Source organism: Columba livia, chromosome 2, assembly GCF_036013475.1.
Source record: "Columba livia isolate bColLiv1 breed racing homer chromosome 2, bColLiv1.pat.W.v2, whole genome shotgun sequence".
NCBI lineage: Eukaryota > Metazoa > Chordata > Aves > Columbiformes > Columbidae > Columba > Columba livia.
The window spans coordinates 61,301,116-61,321,697 of NC_088603.1; the positions used below are offsets into that span (position 1 = coordinate 61,301,116).

At 41.1% G+C, this 20,582-nt stretch overlaps 1 long non-coding RNA gene across 1 annotated transcript; it reads left to right on the forward strand.

Annotated features, from left to right (window-relative positions):
* Nucleotides 1–12,881: 12,881 nt before the first annotated feature.
* On the forward strand, nucleotides 12,882–14,581 carry LOC135578504 (uncharacterized). The gene is made up of 2 exons (XR_010470222.1): nucleotides 12,882–13,019; nucleotides 14,349–14,581. It is a non-coding gene; the product is annotated as an uncharacterized LOC135578504 (long non-coding RNA).
* The last annotated feature ends 6,001 nt before the right edge of the window (nucleotides 14,582–20,582 follow it).

A 20,582-nucleotide genomic window follows, 5' to 3' on the forward strand; every position in this document is an offset into this window, starting at 1 on the left:
TTACCTTTCCCACACAAAACTCAGCATAACAATCTCGTAGCTAAAATCCTATAAATCTTAAGAGGAGAAACTGAAACATATCACCACACAAGATAATTCCTACATGTCTCTGTCTATGGGATTATTTTTAAAAGCTCCAGTTTCTAAGAGTAACTGATTGTATATAACAACTTTCTGCTGCAGCAGCATGTAGTTATGTAAATTTCTCTGTATCATTACTTTAAAACTTAAAATATCACTATTTCAATTTTACATACACAAGTATTTTTGAACTATTTTTTTAGCCAAAAAAAGGTTGAATAATATAAAAGGTCTGTAGTAAAAACTAACACAGGTTGGTTGCCACCCGAAACAAAATCTGTAAGGTGGAGACAACACCACTTTATTTAAGAATACAAATTAAAATAACGTGCAGGCCTCTTGATGTCAATATTACTGTATTTGTTGATTTCTGTCTAGCCATTCAGATTGATGCATTTCTGGAAGAATACTTAATTTCATTAAACAAGTTCATATTGTTCCTCTTGACAAGAAGTGAAAAATAATGAGAACAGGGAAAGCAGGAAGTAAATAATAAGCTTTAAAATAGAACTAAACTCCAGGTCATTCAGCCCTCTGTAGGATGATAAGCTTTTGTTCCCTGTAAAAACAGCTCTAATCCACAACACTTTACTAGTGAATGTCAGTTAAAATAGCTCAGTCGATTTAGGATATTATTCCATCACCATTCATGATAGGTTCAAGAATCAAAGTGCAGCCAAAAGGTAGGTGTGCCTATGATAGCCCAATCAGTTGAAACTGAAATGTCTAGAACTGTTGCATTTAAATTGCTGTGTTCTATGAGAGTCTTTAAAATGTGGACATGATTAAAATGTCATTGATTAAAAAAATTCAGCTGTAACTTGAGAAATGCATTACTCAAAGTTTTGCAGACTGTGTTGTAAACCAGTATGTAAATCCTGAAGTAGCCTATTATGGGATTTTATGTTAGAGGCCACTGCATCTCACACTGAACCTTCTCCAAGACAGGAAGCAGAAGTAGGAATTGCATCCATTTCTGTGGATAATTCTCAGAAAAGGCAGTAGACCATAGTGACAGACCATGCTTTTAAATTAGTAATTGTGATACAACTCTCCTTGCAGCTCTAAACAGAAAGGGCCTATCTAGGGAAGAGGAGACATGGTCAGTGGGTTATGGCATTTAGTTCGTCTACAGCTGCTGAAATGTTACAAATGCACGACTGACCACGTACAAATCTGAGAAACTCCAAACACTCTAAATTTCTTCAACAGATCAGACCATTCCTTACATCCAGGGACTAGCAAAACACAATAGGTTTTTCGATTACCTTTTCTCTCTGAGTTCTGTAGTCCGTGCAGCACTGCTCCCTTCATTTCACTGGCAGGGGATTTAGTCTTCCCAGCCACCATGGCTATATTTTATCCCATCCTCCCTCAAAGGATCAGATCCTCAGTGGATGTAAATCAATGTCATCCTACTCATGTGAGGCCTTGCAACAGCTGGAGATCTGACCCATCTTTCTTCCTGGAAATAAGCTGCTTCTGAAAGAAAATTTTGAACTTTGGTGTGATTACAGTTTCAACAACTGTGTTAGACATTATTAACAGCAGCTTTTTGCAAACCTAAGCACAGTCGTGTGGCACCTGGACCATGCAGGTTATGGATTTCTTTATGCAGAGTACATTCCTTGAGAAAAATTCACCAGTATGTTAAATAGCTGATGTCAATCTGTTCAAAAGAGCAATCAAAAATTAGACTTCTTTGGCCAATCTTATCTAGTTATATACAGGGTAAATCAAGAGAGAGATTCCAAGACCTTCTTCTTCATTTCCCTTCCACACATCAGAGTGTTGGGAGGTGTAGCTACAGATAACTATTCACTATACAGAACACTATTCCAGATCAGCACTTGATCTACCAGATTTTCCAATAGGAAATGTGCAGGAAAATAGTAAAATTAAAGTAGTTACTTCATGAAAGTCACCCCTACTTAGCAGTTTATGTTGAAAATGGTAGCCAAAACCATTAATTATCTCAGTTACATTGACATATTTTCTACTGCACATCTTTTTACTGTGTAGCAGGAGCAAGCAAGAGGAGACATAATCACAGTGTTTTTCCTAATAGGTCCAGAATTATCCCATTACACTGAATTTATTCACTTCTATGATGGCAATAATAGGATATTCCTACTTGAAATGCCACTTGCATTACTGCTGCATAACTTAAAGAGAAAGAAGAATGGGTAAGTATGAATACTTTAGATAATAATGAACAAGTAGTTTAAGACAGACTCTCTACTGCTTTAATTCCCTTAGTTTATATTTAGCAGATAATTTGGCTTCTTCTTTGATAAATAAAAATAAGCCTTGGAATTAGGAACTTCTGCCATGAAGAATTATTTATACTAGTGAGTGCTAAGTCTCTATCAGCTGACTTTTCCCTCATAGTTATTAGTGAGAAAACATCTTAAACCAAGTACAGATTCTGACTTCTCCGATTATTGCAGGCATTCTGAGTGATATATTTAAACAATTAACAGAGACATTTAAGAGTGTGGTTGTTATTGGCTTACACTTCGGTAGTCAACAACCAATGAATAGAAACTGTCAATTCCAGCTCTTAGTAGACTTGCAGTTTTAAATTCCACCTATAACACGTTTGTTTGTTTGTTTTTAACTAATGTTTAAGCACTGCACTACACAGTCACAAAGTTGTATGGGACCATCAACCTTCAAATAAACAAGCAAAGGCCCCAGTAAACAGAAAGAAGAATTTATCATTAACAAGGGAATATTGCAGGGAAACCACTGAGGTTTTAGATGCACTACAGCTCTAGCCAGTCTCTAAATAAGGCATTACATAAACTTATTTATATAAGACAATTGAATCTTGATTAAAATTCAATAGGTCAAAATTCCAGAATAAGGAGTAGAACCCTTTCCCAGTGCTCCCTACTTCCAGAAATGTTTTAGAGCTCCTCTTCAGACCAGAAAGGCCAGCACTGCATAATGCTACGAGACCTGCCACAGACAAGATACCCACCGGTGAGTTCTGATATATGTGTTACAGCTCCCTGGATGATCCAAGTCCAACCCAGACATATTCCTTCTGGGTTTTCTAAGAAGTAGTCTAACAGGAGAAATATAATCACCGTCTATGGGCCCCTAAGATGAGAGAAGGCAGAATTTTGTTTTATTTTGTTGCACTTCGCATGAATGGGACCAAGCAATTTCTCTATGTTCATAATGAGTAGGTTCAGTTCTGGAAAAACAGTTTTGAGCAGAATGGGTCACAAAATACACTGACAAAAAATGTGAAACTTATAATAAAGTATTTGAAGTGGAAATCTGATAGTCCATAGAGATCCGCAACACCTGCATTACCTTATAGGAAGGTAGTGCAGACTCTGTGCTTGCCCTGTCCTCTTCCCAGTCACTTCTGGCTCATTGATTGATTAAAACTTCCATTATATACATATACACATACAAATGTTGTAGCTTCCGTTTCTGGTAAGAAGATTTGCATGGGCAAAGTCTGCACAAAAAAACTGCTCCACAAGGGAGCAAAAGATCAGAAGCTAGAAAAGTACACATATTTTACGATTTTCAGAAACAAAATAGCTGGCATTTCATATATTCATATTTACAATTTAAAAAATCATAATTGAAAATATGATTTTTCATTCAAAATATTTTTAATAGATGTTTTTGGATGGCTATTTTTAACTGCTAAGCACAGTTTTAGACAATATTTTTAATGTTCAGGTTTTTATACCTCTGGAATAAATACCTCAGTCAGTAACATATCTACTACTGACACAGAAAACTATGGAAAATATTTGCTTTCCACAATAAATTGCAACCCAGCTCCCACCTCCTCCACTCTCCTTCTTTCTCTATAATTTTTAAAAGATAAATTCTTCAGGTTACAACTAAAATCAGGGCTTTTCTTACAACTAAAAGACATGCTAGCATAGCTTTTAATTTTAAGTTCTCTGGCAATTATCTCATACAGTTTAAAGACTTTTTTCTCCAGTACACTTGTGGCGAACACAGTGCTATCACAAAACCATGCACACACGGGAAAAAAACTTGAGGGTTTTTCTAAAGACACACATCAAGAACAATCTGATTAATTTGTGAGATTAAATTAAACAGAAAAAAATAAGCCAGGGATAAGAAAACTATGGTGGGATAATCTACATAATTACTGAAGTATTAACCACCATGTGTTCTGCCTGCTGCATGTTTTTGCCTTGATGAAAAAGGCATTGACAATGTGCCAATTAATAATACTTATAGCATGTCAACATCATAAATGTAAAATACACAACAGGAAAAACTAAGTCTGTGTTGGTTTGACTGAAATCAAGTTAATTTACTTCATGCAGTTAGAAGTTCTTCTTTTTCATAGCTAGCACAGTCATTGTTTGGATTTGGTTTGAGAACAATAAGATAGCACCCCAGGACAGAGTTATTGTTTTTTTCAAGTAACTTTGCAGTGGTTTTGAGATGGAATTAAGAAAATACAAGAACTTAGTGTTATTTTAGCTGTTGTCTGGGAGAGCAAGGTCTTTCTCCGCTTTTTATCTGCAGGTGAGGTGCAGCTGGGAAGGTGGACATAGACAGGGTAAACCATGACTTACATCCAGGCTGATCAATGAGAATATTCCATGCCACTAAGGTCATGCTTCACATTTAAGTAGAGTGGGGTTATCTGGCTTGGCAGACCCCATTCCAGTTCAGCTCCATTTCAGCTGAGCTTCCATTTGAAAGTTCTGTTAGTTCGGTTAGTTATTGTTAGTTCAGCTTTTTGCTGTTTTGCAGTTGGCCTCTGGGCCTTTCTGCCTTTTTGACACTTTTCCTTTTTCCATGGGATCAGCTGTTTGGGACCAGGGTGTTCTCTTCCTGGGAACAGAAAAAAAAAAAAAAAAAATTATTAAAGAAACTCTCAGAATTCTTCCTTGGGTGAGGACAGTTCATCAGAAACCAAACTTGTCCATGGGTGTAAGTTTACTGAACTGTAAGGAATGCAATAGAGCAGCACCAAATTACACCACCAGCATGGAAATTATCTCCTGGTTTTTATAACTTAGATGGTATAAAGGCTAGCAAAAGTCAGTCATTACATCAAAAAATTAGGGTTTTTTCCCAGGTTCTGAAAGCTACTTCCTTCCATTGTCTAAGAAAAGATTTACTGAATTAAAAAATGCAGTGTCAAAATCCAGTCCCTACAAATATTCCATGAAAGGTTTCTTGTCATTTTTGTATAATACATGTAACAACTACCAGCAGTATGAAGATTAAACTAGCTCCCTCTTTCTAATTCATTGCATGATGTGATGATATGACTGAAATTAAGTCGATTTTCTTCATGCAGTGTCAAGGTTTGATTGCAGGGTGACAATAAACCGTGGCAGATGTTTTCCCCCTGTGAGGAAGCTGTAGCCACCATGAGGTCTCCCCTCAGTCTCCTCTTCTCCAGGCTGAACAAACCAAGTAACTTTAGCCACTCCTCATACGGCTTCCCCTCCAAACCCTTCACCAACCTTGTAGCCCTCTTCTGGAGATTCTCCAGTAGCTTTATATCCTTTTCATAGTGTGGTGCCCAGAACTGCACACAGTGCTCCAGGTGAGGCCGCACCAGTGCAGAGCAGAGCGGGACAGTCACCTCCCTCACCTGGCTGGCAATGCTGTGCTGGATGCACCCATGACACGGTTGGCCCTCTTGGCTGCCAGCGCACACTGTTGGCTCATGTTCAACTTGCTGTCGACCAGAACCCCCAGATCCCTCTCCATGGAGCTGCTTTCCAGCATCTCATCCCCCAGTCTGTACAGCCAGGGTTGCCATGTCCCAGGTGCAAATTCCTGCACTTGCCCTTGTTAAACTTCATGCGGTTGATGATTGCCCAGTTCTCCAATTTGTCCAGATCCCTCTGCAGGGACTCTCTGCCCTCAAGAGTGTCAACAGCTCCTCCCAATTTTGTGTCATTGGTGAACATACTTAGTATTCCCTCAAGTCCTGTGGCCAAGACATTTATGAAGACATTGAAGAATACCAGACCTAAGATGGATCCCTGCAGAACAGTTAGCCTTTGAGCTTTTCTGCCTTTTGCCTTTTTTGATCTCTCCCCAGGAGCAGCTTTTTGGGCCCAGGATATTCTCCTTCCCAGGATTCGCTGCTCAGCATGGACAGAATTAGTGAGCAATTGCACTGAGTATCACTTATTATACATTAGTAGTAGTAGCATATTATTAGTTTTTGTTGTTGTCTTCTTGAACTCTTTTTATCTCAGCCTACAAGTTTCTCCCTTCCCTTTCAATTCTGTCTCCTACTTGGGGTGGTGGGATGGGAGTGAACAAGTGGCTATTGTGGCCTTGATTACTACCGGGATTAAACCTCGACACATATTATCTGGAAATATGTCTTTAGTTGAGTCTGAATGTGTGGTATACACTTCAAAAATTAGGGAAATTGTGTCAAAGATGACGTTAAACTTCCATGCTGCACTATTTTAGGACCTTATTTGGCAAAACGTTCAGCCTGACAATAAATTCATCCTTAACTTGAAGTGTTCCTTGACTCTCATTAAAATGAATGGACTTCCTAAGCATATATGCTTGAACTGGGCTAGAAAACAGAATGTATTGAAGTCCTTTGAGAAAGCAATACCCTATAGATCCAAATCAACCACTTGTATACTGCACACGTGTTTTGAGTTTGAGTACATAGCAAATCCACAGGGAGGGATTACCTCTCTCTACTTAAAGCGTACAGTGGTGGTGATCCGATGGAGCACCTGTCTGTGTGTGATGAGATTTCCATGCCACCCGTGCAAATTAGCCAAATAGAAGCTCATTTGTCAGCTGGTCTAGTTGTGAGAAAGTGGTTTTGTGTAAAACAAAAATCCAAATGAATAGGGTCTCTGCAGCCTTGTTTCTGCTCTCTATAAATACACTAATCCCCTGCAACTCACAGGCCACTGCAGAATGAAGGAAATAATTTTTTTGTTAAAATACTGGCAACTGAAGCAACATACACCACACTTGAAGTGTGTAACTCATTCCCCCTCTAAAGGACCTATCTTCTATCTGTCTTCACTATGGTCTGTGCTGTTGTATTATAGTATTTAAGGACCCATCTGATGCAAACTGTAATTTATCTCATGGAAACTTGCAGATTTTCACCCACTGAGACTTCAGCCTTAAAGATCATGAACTTGCTAACAAGGGAAGTGTTCAAAGACTTGGAAAGGAAGCTTACTCACAGAAACTGTCTTGAAGGCACTCTCATCTGATAGATATAAAGTAAGTACAAAACCCCTTGCCTATCTCCCAGAGACAGAGAGACAATAAGGCAGACAAGAAAGGCTTACTGTAATCGTAGAATCATAGAATACCAGGTTAGAAGGGAGCACAAGGTCCAACCTTTCTTGACAAAACTACAGCCTAGACAAGATGGCCCAGTACAGATTTTGTCCAGTTGAATCTTAAGTGTCTAATGTTGGGGAATCCATGACCCTTGCCCTCTAAGAATCCAAAAACAATAGAGAAAGTGCCTTTAACAGTACAAGTTACAGAGGTAGGACACATTGCTTTCCTATCCTTTGGCTGACTCAAGCACTGAATATGTAGCCAAATTTTCGGACAATGCTACCACCCCTGCCTGGAAGGCTGGAACTCAGATTCCTACATTACTTGAAGAAGACTAAAAAGATACAATTCTGAGAATTATTTCTGGAAAGACTTGGAGTCAGCATGGTTCTGTGGTGGAGATTCAATGAACAGTAATTGTCTTCCTAATCTCTACTTGTTTACAGGAAAACATTTGAACTTCCCAAGTATGGGCTGTCTCCCAAAAAAAGAAGCATCTTCAGACTACAATGAAGCAAAGAACATGCTGTATGTGCTCCACATTTCCTACTTGTACATTACTGAATGCATCCATCCCACCCAAAATGCCCTCTTGAATCTCTGACTCTATCAATCTCAATGACCTCTGAAGAGATAAGCTATTTTAGGGATGTCGTGGTTTAACCCAAGCTAGCAATATAACCATGATAGCCACTCACTCACACCCCTCCCCTCCCCTCAAATAGTGGAGAGAATCAAAAGGGAAGGGAGACACTGGGAATGAGATAAACAGTTTAATAAAATAACAAATACTAATACACTACTAGTAAATATATATATAAGACAGAAATGGAATGTAAAATAAAAGATACTCAATGCAATTCCTCATTAACTCCATCCACACTGAGCAGCCAGTCCCAGGACACAGTACCTGGTCCCAACAGCTGATCCCAGAAAGAGAAAAAAGGAAAATGGCAGAAAGGCCCAGAGGCCTCTGCAAAAGAGCAGGATGGCAAAAGGCTGAACTAATGAAATTCCCAAACAGAACTCCCCCGAACCATTCTGGCTCTGACAAAGAGAGCAAAGAAGGCGAAGAAAAGAGAGACTGGAAGATCCTGACTCTCCTTAAATATGAAGCAGGACACTCATGAGATGGAATAATCTTACTGATCAGTCTGGATGTCAGTCAAGCTCTGCCCCATCCATGCCCCCCTTCCTCGATGCCTCACACCTGTGGGCAGAGCACTCAGAACATCCTTGGCTCTCAGATCAGAGCAATTAAATACCTTAACTTTATCCCAGGATATCTTCTTGCTCTCAAACTAAGTCCAAATAATGACCCTGCTAGCTAAGAAAAAGAAAGGTTTCTGACCGCATGAAGAAATTTAACTCATTTTCAGTCAAACTGGCACAAGGGATCAGTACCACCTCCTGAAAAACAAGCAGTTTACCAAGTCCCAGCTGCTAAGAAGCTCAGCCTCAGAGTGGTGGAAAAACCTTTGGTAACGGTGAGTCTACTTGATCTAGTTCGGCACTCTGGTCTGTGCCCAAGGCAAGTGCTCTGTGACATTTTTGTCTATGAAGACTGCCATGAGGATTAATGTTGCTCTAGAGGAACGAAGTGGTCTCCATTCTGTTAATATTTTGTCTTGTGCTGAAGCCACACAGGCTCACAGACACCACAAATCAAATAGCTGCCATTGGTCTGCTAGAAGTCAAGCCAAATTAAAACAAAACCCCATGCCAATGGCATATCATGTGTCTTCATCAGTAATGTCAGTCTGTTCTGCAGATTCAAATGTCAGGACTGGAATTTGGGATTTATTTTCAGCTTCCAAAAGAAATGTAACATATAAGACCTACAAAGATGGTTCCTGTGCCAGGGTGCAGACCACCTCCCTGAGTTAAATTACTGAAAACTTCACAGAGCCGTATCTTTCAGCTGACGTATGCTAGCGTAACTATTGGTTTCAAATAACCTAAGCTGTTTTATGCCAGCTGAGAGCTGGTCACTAAAAATCCACAGATATTTGTGAACTGCTCAGAAGTCTAAGTCCTGTTTACAAATTATTCCACACTATTTCACAAAATTAGACAGAATTTCTTGAGTTGCTAGTTTGCTTCTATGTTCTTTGAGGAGCGACAAATTCACTGAAGTGACAGTGGTAAGTAAAATTTTTCTGGCAATTACTAACATTGCCAATTATTTTGAGTGAAACAAAGGCTAAGGTTGTTCCCAGTTTTTGCTGCAAATTGTACAAGTGCCAGCACATGACTGGACATCACTTAAAATGATTTAAGATCTGAGTGTGATCTAACTTTTGCTTATACAACATAAGACAATTTTTCCTGTCTGTTTTCATTTTTGGAAAAGACTCCTGACATTTAGTATCCCAGTTGCCATTGTTGGAAGTCTATCTGATTCTTGAATGCCAGAATAAATTACTTGAAGCTCCAGCTTGGCAACTTCCATAGTTATATGACATGACAGTAAGCCATACAAGCTCATACAATACAGTCTTTAAATCTGTTGAGTGTACAAGAAGTCAACTAATTAGCCAATGACTGAGTACAAAAAGTGAGGAAGTCCAACATTCCTTTAGTAAATTGCAATAAATTGTGCTTCAGATTGTCATCAACAGTACATAACAAAGTGAGAGATTAATTAATGACTAATTAACTATGAGTTGAACGCTTATGTCTTCTCACCTAAGGAAAGGAGAACCAAACATTTATGACACCAGCCCACACACATTCACAGTTTCTTTCCCTGATTATTCACTGAGATATGCGTGTGAATAAAGATGTCCCTCAGTAGATACCTATGAAGTGAAGGCTAGAATTTAGATTTAAACCTCTATCAGAGAAGTCAAATGTACCAGAAATCCTTCATGCATTTATTCGCCACATATTGCACCCAGCTGTACAGTACAAAGATTCTTGTTTTACAGATGAAACACTGAAGCACAATGAGGCTTAAGTCCAGATCCTGTAAACTATTTAACCACCTAATCTCATTTGACTTCAGCATCTCTCAGGGTCTGTGCCTAAGTGATTTGACCCAGGTCATTCGTGATGCTTGCTCTAGGAACAATATTTCTTCAATAGCTTACAAAGTTTAAACAATTCCAGTCTTATATTTAGTCACTGGCATCCTGCCCATTGGAGAAGCGTCATTTATGAGAGACTATTCAAAAAATCTCATCCTCTCACAAGTGTCAACTGAGGTCCACTGCTTGTTCCTGGGTTTGTTTTTCCACAGCTCTTTAGCACCCTCTATTGTTTTCTTTTTCTAATCAAAATGTCACTCTTTGAATTGCTGTGGCATTAAAAGAAAAAAAAAATATATGTATGCAAAGTCTTTTCCTAAAGCACCATAAAAATAATGATCAGTAATACAGTAGTGTATAACCAGAAAGCAAGGAAAACAAGAGCAGATTACAGGTAAGTTTCTATACCAATTCACTGACTCACGCAAAAATACATTATTGAAGGCAAAGAGATTTTTGCTACCCACTTCAGCAAGGAGTTGAGCCTATAACTGCAGAAGTTCTGTCTAAAAAGACAGGGACAGTAGCTGCGGAATTTAAACTTCTAAATGTAATTGGGAAACCAAAATACACAGTATTACAGCATGAGAACTATAAACAATGTGAAATAGGTCCAAAGATTCATTCCGTGTTCTCAAATGCCAAACTTGTAGGACATAAGTCTGTTTTGGATGGTTAGAAAAAGTGCCGAATGGATTAAGTTGGTCAGACAGTTATTCAGCCATTGAACGGCTACACATTGTTGTTACTATTATTTTCTACAAACTTCAATGGCAGGGGGAAGAAAAAAACCCAACACACAAACCACACATTCAAAGCAAGATTTAACTTCAAATTGGACAAAGTCCATTTGCATGTGAAGAAATACAATTGATCCAAGGATATTCTAGAAATTCCTTAAATCTCTGAAGGTGCTCAAGAACATTTTTTATGTCTGCATGTTAATGCTTCTTTCAACTGAACTAACAAACTTGGCGTCATTCTCTGAATTAACTCGTTACCTTTTAACTGAGGAATATAACCACATGGTGAAATGACACATGTAAATTTGTGTAGATCAAAAATGTAGAGCTTGATAAAGTTTCACGGAAGATATACAGAGTCAAAAATCAAATGCAAGAGTTATGAATGGCCCAACCTCTTTAACAGCTATTGTGACTCAGTGCAAAGATATAAAAATTGTCTGGGGACAGACAGAGTTCAGTGTGGAGGTGAATTTAAAAGCAAGTCCATCTGAAAAATCAGAAGCAAGTCAAAAGCAATGTAACATATATCTAACTTCCTCCTGAGCTTTCTCAACAGGGCAGAAGACTTACCAGGGACTTGCTTGTGTAAGGTTGCTCCACAGAATTGGCTCATACCAGAACAAGATAGATGGGATTGGATGTGACGGATGAAGAGTACATTCTCGTCCCTGGGACAGATGGTGGAACAAGGCCAACATCTTGTCTAAATCACCTGGTTTGTATTTAGAATTCTCCCTTTGACATTTCAAGTTTGTCTTCTCGTTACCTAACCCTGACAGAATATTGGGTGTTCCAGATAAGAAGAAATTTAATTAAATAGTACTGCTGAATCTCAGACCAGAGCAAATAATACTGCAGCAGCTGGACTCCAACTTCATTTAGCCAAGAGTGAAACAGAACCTGAAATGGTGGAGAAAATAATTTTCTGTGTTAACCTCGCAGTACCAGAATGAAATAGCTGGTAAAGGAAGTTAGTATTTTTCATTACTAACTTAGCAGTTAGTTGTTGGTTCAGGGAGTTCTATGCTCTCACCCTCTTCAGTGGTCCTCTAAGACATACTTTGAAAAAAACAGATTAAAATAACGTAAGATAGCAGAGGTTGGTAGTGTATCAAAATTATCAGTTAACATTGACATGTAAAGATTTCTTGAAAACCAAAGCCCTGTAATAGGAAATTAGTACATTGTCTGATACAAAATTGGTCGGGATATCTTAGGCAATATCTAATGGCAACAGTGACAGATTTCCACCAGTTTTCAAAAGATCAACAGACAGAAGAACATTACAAGCTTCTGTAAAAAACTGTTTCTGTGCTCCATAAATAACTTCCAGCTTGAACTGCACCCAGAACAACTGTTTTGATTAATGTTTCTGGACAATACTAGGATCTAAATATAGATCAATGTCAATCACACTACTCTGAAATTAATCCCAAGAATTACAGTCAACCCAGCCAGTCTACTGCTGTGGCAGAATGCAAACCCCCCCTCCCTCCTTCAGTATGGCACATCTCCCCCTTTCTCTGCTACTTGAAGCTAACAGCTTCTTTTGTTTGGCCCAGAGCACCCTGGCTCCTGGGACATTAGCAGAAGGGAGTGCCAAGGCACACTGAGCCGCGCCCAGTGTGGGGGATGTTTGAAGGCTTCAGGGGCACCCACAGACAGTGTGGGGGGTGCAGAGAAGCTTCTACAATGCCTACAGTCAGGTCTGATCAGATAACAAAAACGGGACTCTCGTCGAGACTCCGCCCACTTTGCCGCGGGTCTCTCGGAGCACGAGCAAGATGCTGCCGCCGAGAGCCCCCCTCCCCGGGATGGGAACTCCGCTTGCCTCGCCGCCACGGGTGTAAGTAAAACTTCTCGCAGGATTGCGAGTATATTTATACTTTTCGTGCACATTTGCACGTATAACTTTCTGCGTTCCATATGAGCGCGTGTAAAATTAATCCTCGCAGAATCGCGGGTGTATTTTCTTTCCGTGCACATTTGCACAAGTATTTTATTCCTCGCACAATCGCGAGTGGCTGCCGAGAGCCCCTCGCAAAATCGCGAGTGTATTTTCCTCCCGTGCTTCCACATAAGCACGTGTAGGATTCCGTGCACATTTGCACGTGTAAAATAACTCTCGCAGGACTGCGAGCGTATTATAAATTTACTCTCGCGGAATCGCGAGTGCACACTTTCCGTACTCACTGCGAGTACGTGTATCTCTATAAAAATAATCCCACACCGTGCTTAGGCAAGTGTGTACTCCTCCGGGACTCGGGGACGGCTCCGGCATTGTTTTGAGTGAAGCCACGTGCATGCACTCTGTGGACCGCCCCTCTCAATAATTTCCTCCACTGATATCCGAACCTGTATTTAAGTCACTTTTGGAGTGCTAAAACCCTGTTCCTTGCCGGTCTAATAAAAGTTGGTTTTGGACCTTGTTGTCCCTTAAATTGACCTGTGGGTTGCCTCCGTGACAACTGCAAAAAAAGAAGCAAAACTAGCACTTCAGCAATATAAGTTGAATATAAATTCAACATTTCTCTTATTTGCCTCCTCTTTTTTGAATGTTAACTACATCTGCACTAGGTTTTCAAGCTCTTTGATTGTAATAAATAAGTAGAGTCTTTAGAAGAAAAAAACATTAATATTTAACAACACTTTGTTGTGTTGGGATGGATCCTCCACTATCTCGTAACTTTCCTTTTGTGAGAAGCACAGCTGCCATGACACCCATTTCATCCAAATAAAAAGGGATGGGGATATAAGTAATAGTTCTTTTTAATTAATCCCTTGAAAACAAATATTGTGTAACCAGGCGATAACCTCACCAGAAAACATGAGAAAACCCTTCCATTGGGTGGGAAGCAGATATGATGGAGGATGGGGTGCTATGCCATGACTGGGTGCTATCAGCCTGCCTGCCTGCCTTCAGTTTACAGCAAGATATCCCTACCACCACATTATGTAACACTCTAACAGTTTGGGGGCTGAGTAAGGTATGCCCCATCTTCCCTTCTCTATGCTAGAAGACAAGCTCCCTTCTGCAGGCCCAGGCATGAAAGTGTGGCTATCAACTCTCCCTTGCGCTCAAGCACTCTTCCAACACGTTTTCCTAATGCCAGGTCTGGCACATCCCAAGATTCATCAGCCAAGGTCTAACATGTCCCACTCTCTACTCACACAGAGGCATGAGGCCCCCACTGAAAGCAGGCAAAAATACTACAACGTAGTATGAACCCCCGAACGGGATGAGCCTTCCATGGATGGGATCTGCAGAGCATGCTGCACACTGGTCAGAAGCCTGGTTGAAGCTGCACAACCTATTGCTCCCAGCATCAGAAGGGATGAAAGATTATCTGTACTAGCTTATCTTATTTTTTATAGTGTTACCTTTAATAAATAGTATTTTAAGTGATACTTTACAGTGTTCAAGTGCCTTTTTTACTGGGATCACAACAAGCCAGCACCTCCTGGTGCAAATAGGATGAAGACACAGGAGGTAGAATGCTGTAAAAGAAGAACCTAGTGACCCATTCCCTTAGGAAGAAGAACCAAATAATACCAATGCAATGTAGGAACTTGTCAGTTTAAAATGACATAAAAAGCAAAAGCTCTGACTCAGCTGCAGAGGTGTTAATCTAATAGGTGTTGGATTAAAAGTAAGGCACAAACTTCCAGTTTAAAAACTTCCAGTATAAAAAGTACACACATAACCTTGTGTACTACATACTCATGTTCAGGAGCAACTATGCCAAGTATGCACCAACGGACAAAGAGGTCAGCAACATCACCTTCAGCAAAAGAGCAAAAAAATCTTCTATTGTATCTTGTTTAGCAAAATTAAAGTAGCACAGGCATATAAGTGGATTCAATAAATACCTTGTGGTATAGAGGCAGGCTTTTCTCACTAAGAAGAGGGAAAAAATAACATCTATCTCAGTGGAAGGGAAACTGTCAGCAGAATATACACATATAAGTCCTTTGTACACACATCTAAGCTGCAAATCAGAGGAAGATACTGAGAAGAGGATGGAAAAGCCCCTCAGAGGTGAACACAGTTCAGAGGGAATCCACGGAGCTTGTGATGCAGCTTTTCAGAGTAACAGAAGTTAGCACAGAAGCACAGCAGTTTTTCCTGTCCCTCAGTGTCTGTCTCCATCTTCTCACCAGGGCATTACCTAAGAATGCATGGATCTTGCTCTTCAGCAGGAATTAAGGAATCTGCTAGGTTTTACAAGGCAGGGACAGGAACACGCAGAATCAGCTCCCCAGCTATGAAGAAAAAAAAAGTTAATCAGCTTGAGAGTTCAGGAGAGGAACTGGGAAAGCAGAGAGCAGCAGGTGTTGGTCAGGGGTGGCCAAGAAACCTCTCCAATCAGCTTTTCAGAATGCAAATCATACTATTTAACTAACTATTCTAATCACACATCTCTCCTAAAATAGAGACCTAAACTCAGTGATTTAGACTAGCAGATGTTAATCCTTTTTCTCCACATTCTTACCTTAAACCCTGGGTCTTTTTTCAGATAATAAAACAATACACAGGAACATTATGCCTGTGTTTCAAATTTTTCAAGCACACAAAACCAAAACAGTTTTAAGGCCACTTCTCTTGGCAAGACTGCTCCTAAACATCTCTTTACAGCTGCATGGCAAATTGCTATTATTTTCCATCCTCAAAGAACGATTCCACATCAGGATTCCATATGCATCACCAGTCCAAAAATCTTCAATTCCAGATTACTCATCTGCTAGATGTCTGCCTTCTACTGCACTACTACTATTTTAACTGAAATACAAGGTCAGGAAGCTAGAAATCTCTCCTGAAGCGTAACTCAGCAACAGTTCACCTCAAACGCAAATATCAAGATAACTAGATAATTTATGTCAAGTTTTCTACTTTGAAGATTTTCCGCCATTGGAGGCAAAAATCTTGTCCAATTGCTTGCCAATAACATAATATTGAGACCCAAGCCCATGGCTTAGGTGTTGTCTGATGTTCAGTGCTGCATGACACTTCAAGTCGTTTTATTATCTGACAAAGCAAAACCACTCAAACTGATAACCAAGAGGCTGAACATTCAACACATGCAAATAAATATTCCTAACAAAAAAGAAAAATAAGTCAGTGACTTAATATACTCTTCAGTAGCCTTTAGTAACATTTTCAAAATGTATTTTATTTATGCAAAATAATGTATTCACAAAATAACACCTAAAACATAGACCTGTGACTGCACAGTTTTGAGAGCTGGTATCCCATTGACCAAATAAGGAAGATGGTGATTGCTCTGGACAAAATATCAAGTAGAATTAGGCCAAACATATTACAGAATTTAGTCTTATCCCCATGTTTAACCATATATGCCCTTCATCCAGTGTACTCTGTGGACACTAAGTGACAATTAAGCACAAATTATCTACTGTTGGAGGGAAATAAAGACAGTTTTTGAAGAGCATGTATACACCTGTGTGCATCCAGCAGGAGTAAATGTGATGAGACAGGAGACCAGAGCTGGCACCAGAGAGCTCACTGAAGGAAGAGACAGAACTAGCCAACTAGCCAGATGCTCCCATTCACCTGCAGCCTTAAAGAACTTCCCCAGGGAGTTCCACAGACAGATACAAGAAAGAAGTTGTATACAGCCACTTGCAAGCATTAATACTTTCAGAATACTACAATTAAAAATTAAAATAATTGCAATATATATTGTATGGTAAACCATCACCAAATTCTGTTTTGATAAAATAAGGATGAAAGGATTTAAAATTGAAAATGTATGTGGAAGAAGAGTATCTCCTCCCTTAAGGGTATCTGATCAATGACCTTTAAACGTAAAAAAGGGTTAAGAAGAAGAGGAGGAAACGATAAATAAGAACATACAGGGACAAATTGTAAGAGAGGCAGCGTATGTGGGAGTGTGAGAATGCTTATTCCAGCAAGGTTATCTAATTTACCACAACTTATATTGGGATGATAAGGAAAAGAAAGGAGACAACCACACAAATATAAAACGTGACCAGTTAGGACTAACAAAGACAATAACCAGAAAAATAAAACAAAAGCAAAACAAACAACAACCACACAAACCTGGTCATCCACATTACTTGTCTGGCTATCAAAAAACTCCAGGCTTTATTGTTTTTCATTGGTATAGAGTTAATTTTCCTCATAGTAAGAGGATATATGAGGATATGGTGCTATTTTCTGGATTTGTGACCAAAACAGTGTTAATAACACACCCATGTTCTAGTTACTGCTGAGCAGTGCTTACACAGTATCAAGGCCACCTCTCTCACGCTGCCCCACCAGCAAATAGGCTGGTCCTGCACAAGAAGCTGGGAGGAGACACAGCTGGGACAGCTGACCTCAGCTGACCAAAGAGATATCCCATTTGTGCTTAGCCAAAGGAAAAGAAAGAAGGGGAAGGCATTTGGAGTCATGGAGTTTGTCTTCCCAGGTAAGCGTTATGCATGATGAAACCCTGCAATTGGTTGCTCTCAGCTTCCTGTGTGTCTCCAGCCTCTTCACTAAAAAGTCTTTGACTTGGCACAAACACTGCTTAGTGACAATCAAAATATCAGTGTATTATCAACATACTTCTTCTCATTCTAAATCCAAAACACAACACTACACCAGATACCAGAAAGAAAATTAGCTCTATACCAGCTGAAACCAGGACACCTGGAAATGGCTGCTGATGGGAAGTAATGAACAAATTCAATTTTGCTTTGCTTGCCCATACAGCTTTTACCTTCTCTATTACACTGGCTTTGTCTCAACCCACAAGTTTTCTCACTTTTACCCTTCCCATTCTCTCCCCCATCCCACAAGGGAGGCAGTGAGTGAGCAACTCCCTACTGGGGTCAACCCACAACACAGGCAAAATGATACTTGATAAACTGATAAAGCTGCAAACCTCAGGGACCAGCATGTTGGAGGGGCTGGGTGGAAATATGCCAACTGATGAGGCAATGTGGAGGGCAAGTGGGAGAAGGGAGGAAAAAAGAAGGCAGAAAGGCATATAAAAGGGGTCAGTCAATACACTTGTCACTGCAGTCTGTCCAAAGTCCTTTCTTCACTATCTCTGCATAACCTCCCTCTCTATCCTGTGTGTCTGTGCTGCAAGGACTAGGTGCCAGATACAGGATGGAATAGTACGAGAGGGATTGGTGCCAGCTACTGGAGTCAGATCAGGGGTGTAGTTGCCACAGGTCAACTACTGGAGGGAATGTGAGGGTCCCAGCCACCAGCCAGCCACTGGGGTGGGAATGCTGTGTGTCCCAAAAATCAGCTACTGGGGGAGACTGGCATGAGTGAGGCAGATGTGGGGCTTGGTGGCAGCAGCTGGAGCAGGACCACAGGTCACAGCCCACATGCCTGGTGTTGGCTGACAGGGAGACATGTGTCTGTCCCCCAAACCGGGTGAGCACGAAGTCTACACTTGCTGGTGTGGCAGTTGCACATGCCCAGACAAGATCTGGAGCCTTCAATAGGGCAGCTGATGGCTCTTCAGCAGCTTTTGTGCCCCACTGTGCGTGTCCTCAAGTACCACTTTGCTAAGTGCCAACAGCCACATCTCCCCACCCCTGGGCACGGTGACCCCTTATGTTCACCTCACACTCCATCTGGGGAAGCCAGAATGGGCTTCTGAGGGGCAGGAACCCTCGGTCAACAAACAAGGTCCTCAGTCAACAAGGTGTCCAGGTCCAGAGAAGCTTTTGGATCACACTCATAATGACCACAGCCAGATTCAACCAGGCTATAAAATGGGGCTGCCACTGAAGACCCCATTTGAGTGATCTTCTCAGAGTAGCAGGACTGTGAACAGATCAGGGACACCATCTAAAGAGGCTTCCTGGGATTGAGTGCCCTCACCTCCTCCTTGGTTAGTGATTTTCTTCTGGGTATATCCTTGAGTGAGCGCTTGCCCCCCTGCCCTGGGCAAGCAATTTTTTCTTCTGTGTACCCTTGAGGGAGAGAGATCTTTTTTTGTGAGTACATACATGCTGTGGATCATTATTCTTGTGTGATCATACGCTAACAATATTCCCAACTGGTATATCAAACCTGCGGTTTATTAAATATTGCCAAGAATGCTGACTGATTTTGGATTACACTCCTCCCACCCTCACTTATATTGGTTTCTGTCATTTGGTTTCAGTTTTGGTTCTGAATTCAAGCAGGTTTAAGCTTATTATTTGCTTGGAGTCATTTTGGGGTGCTTTCGTGACAGCTGTCAACCTTCAAGCTGAATGAGCCAGTGAGCCCTTGGTCAGGGCTGAGATATTCGTCAGGCAAAGGGTCCATCCTTATATCCGGAGGTACCCCTGAGTATGGGATGCCTGCAGGACGAGTGTGAATACTGCATGTTTGCTGGCAAGCACCAATCTGGATGACCCAGTGGATAGGGAACACATTCAAGGAGGGTAAGAGGGGCAGGATGTGGGCAGGGACACTGGAGGGACATACAAATGTGTGTATGCTTGGGAACCAAGAGAGAATTGTGCATGTGCCTGTATTAACGACCCACCTCTGCCAGATGAAGAGGAAGCAGATATGGCTGCCTGTGCTTGTTTTACATGGGTCCTGTATGTAGATAGAGTAGAAGGTATGACTTGTCTGTAGCAGTCTGTGACCAGCCACGTCAGTATCCTCTGTGTGTGTCCCTAGGACACGAGCTCAGCTTCACTGCTGATTGGACTGCTGGTGGCAAAGCAGCAGCTACATCCCTTAGCCCAGGGCACACACATCCCTGGTAACCAAGGCCAGGCTCCAGTAGCCGTGCAGGAGTCCCGGGCCAGAGCTGCTGGAGGTGGTGGCCACTTCTAACATCTCAGAACAGAAATGTGCATTAGAAGAGCGTTGGAGAGAAGCTGCATGGTCTTATTATTTTGTAGTCCCACCAGTGGCTGGTAACCCTGTTTGGTCTTGGTGGCTTAAGCCAAAACAAAAATTTTCTGGCATAAAACAATTGTTTTTTCATGTGGAACCAGCTAGGGCTGTTAATGAGAAGTGTTTCTTCTCAGTATTGGTGTTAGTGAGCTGCAAGCATGAGGTTGCTCTGGGAGTGAGGAAGAACCAGGAGCAAAGGGTGGCCACAATGCAGGTGAGGCAGCAACCCTATGCAACTGGAGCGCAGGCCCACAGAACCAGGGAAGCAGAACCAGGTGGTGAGAGCAATAGCTCCCATTTGAAGCTAATCCAGGAAACCCAAACATTGTGTCAGGAACAGAGTTAGGCCCAGGCCCACCTACAACATACTTTAGGGGAGTACAGGATGCCACAGCCTGAGCTGAAATAGGATTTGTGGGCCCATGGACAGTGGGTGGGCAGGGGTCCCTAGTAAGGCTGCTTAGGGCCATTAAGGCCCAACACTGCCCTCAGGGCTCTGACAGCTGGATTCACAGATGACAG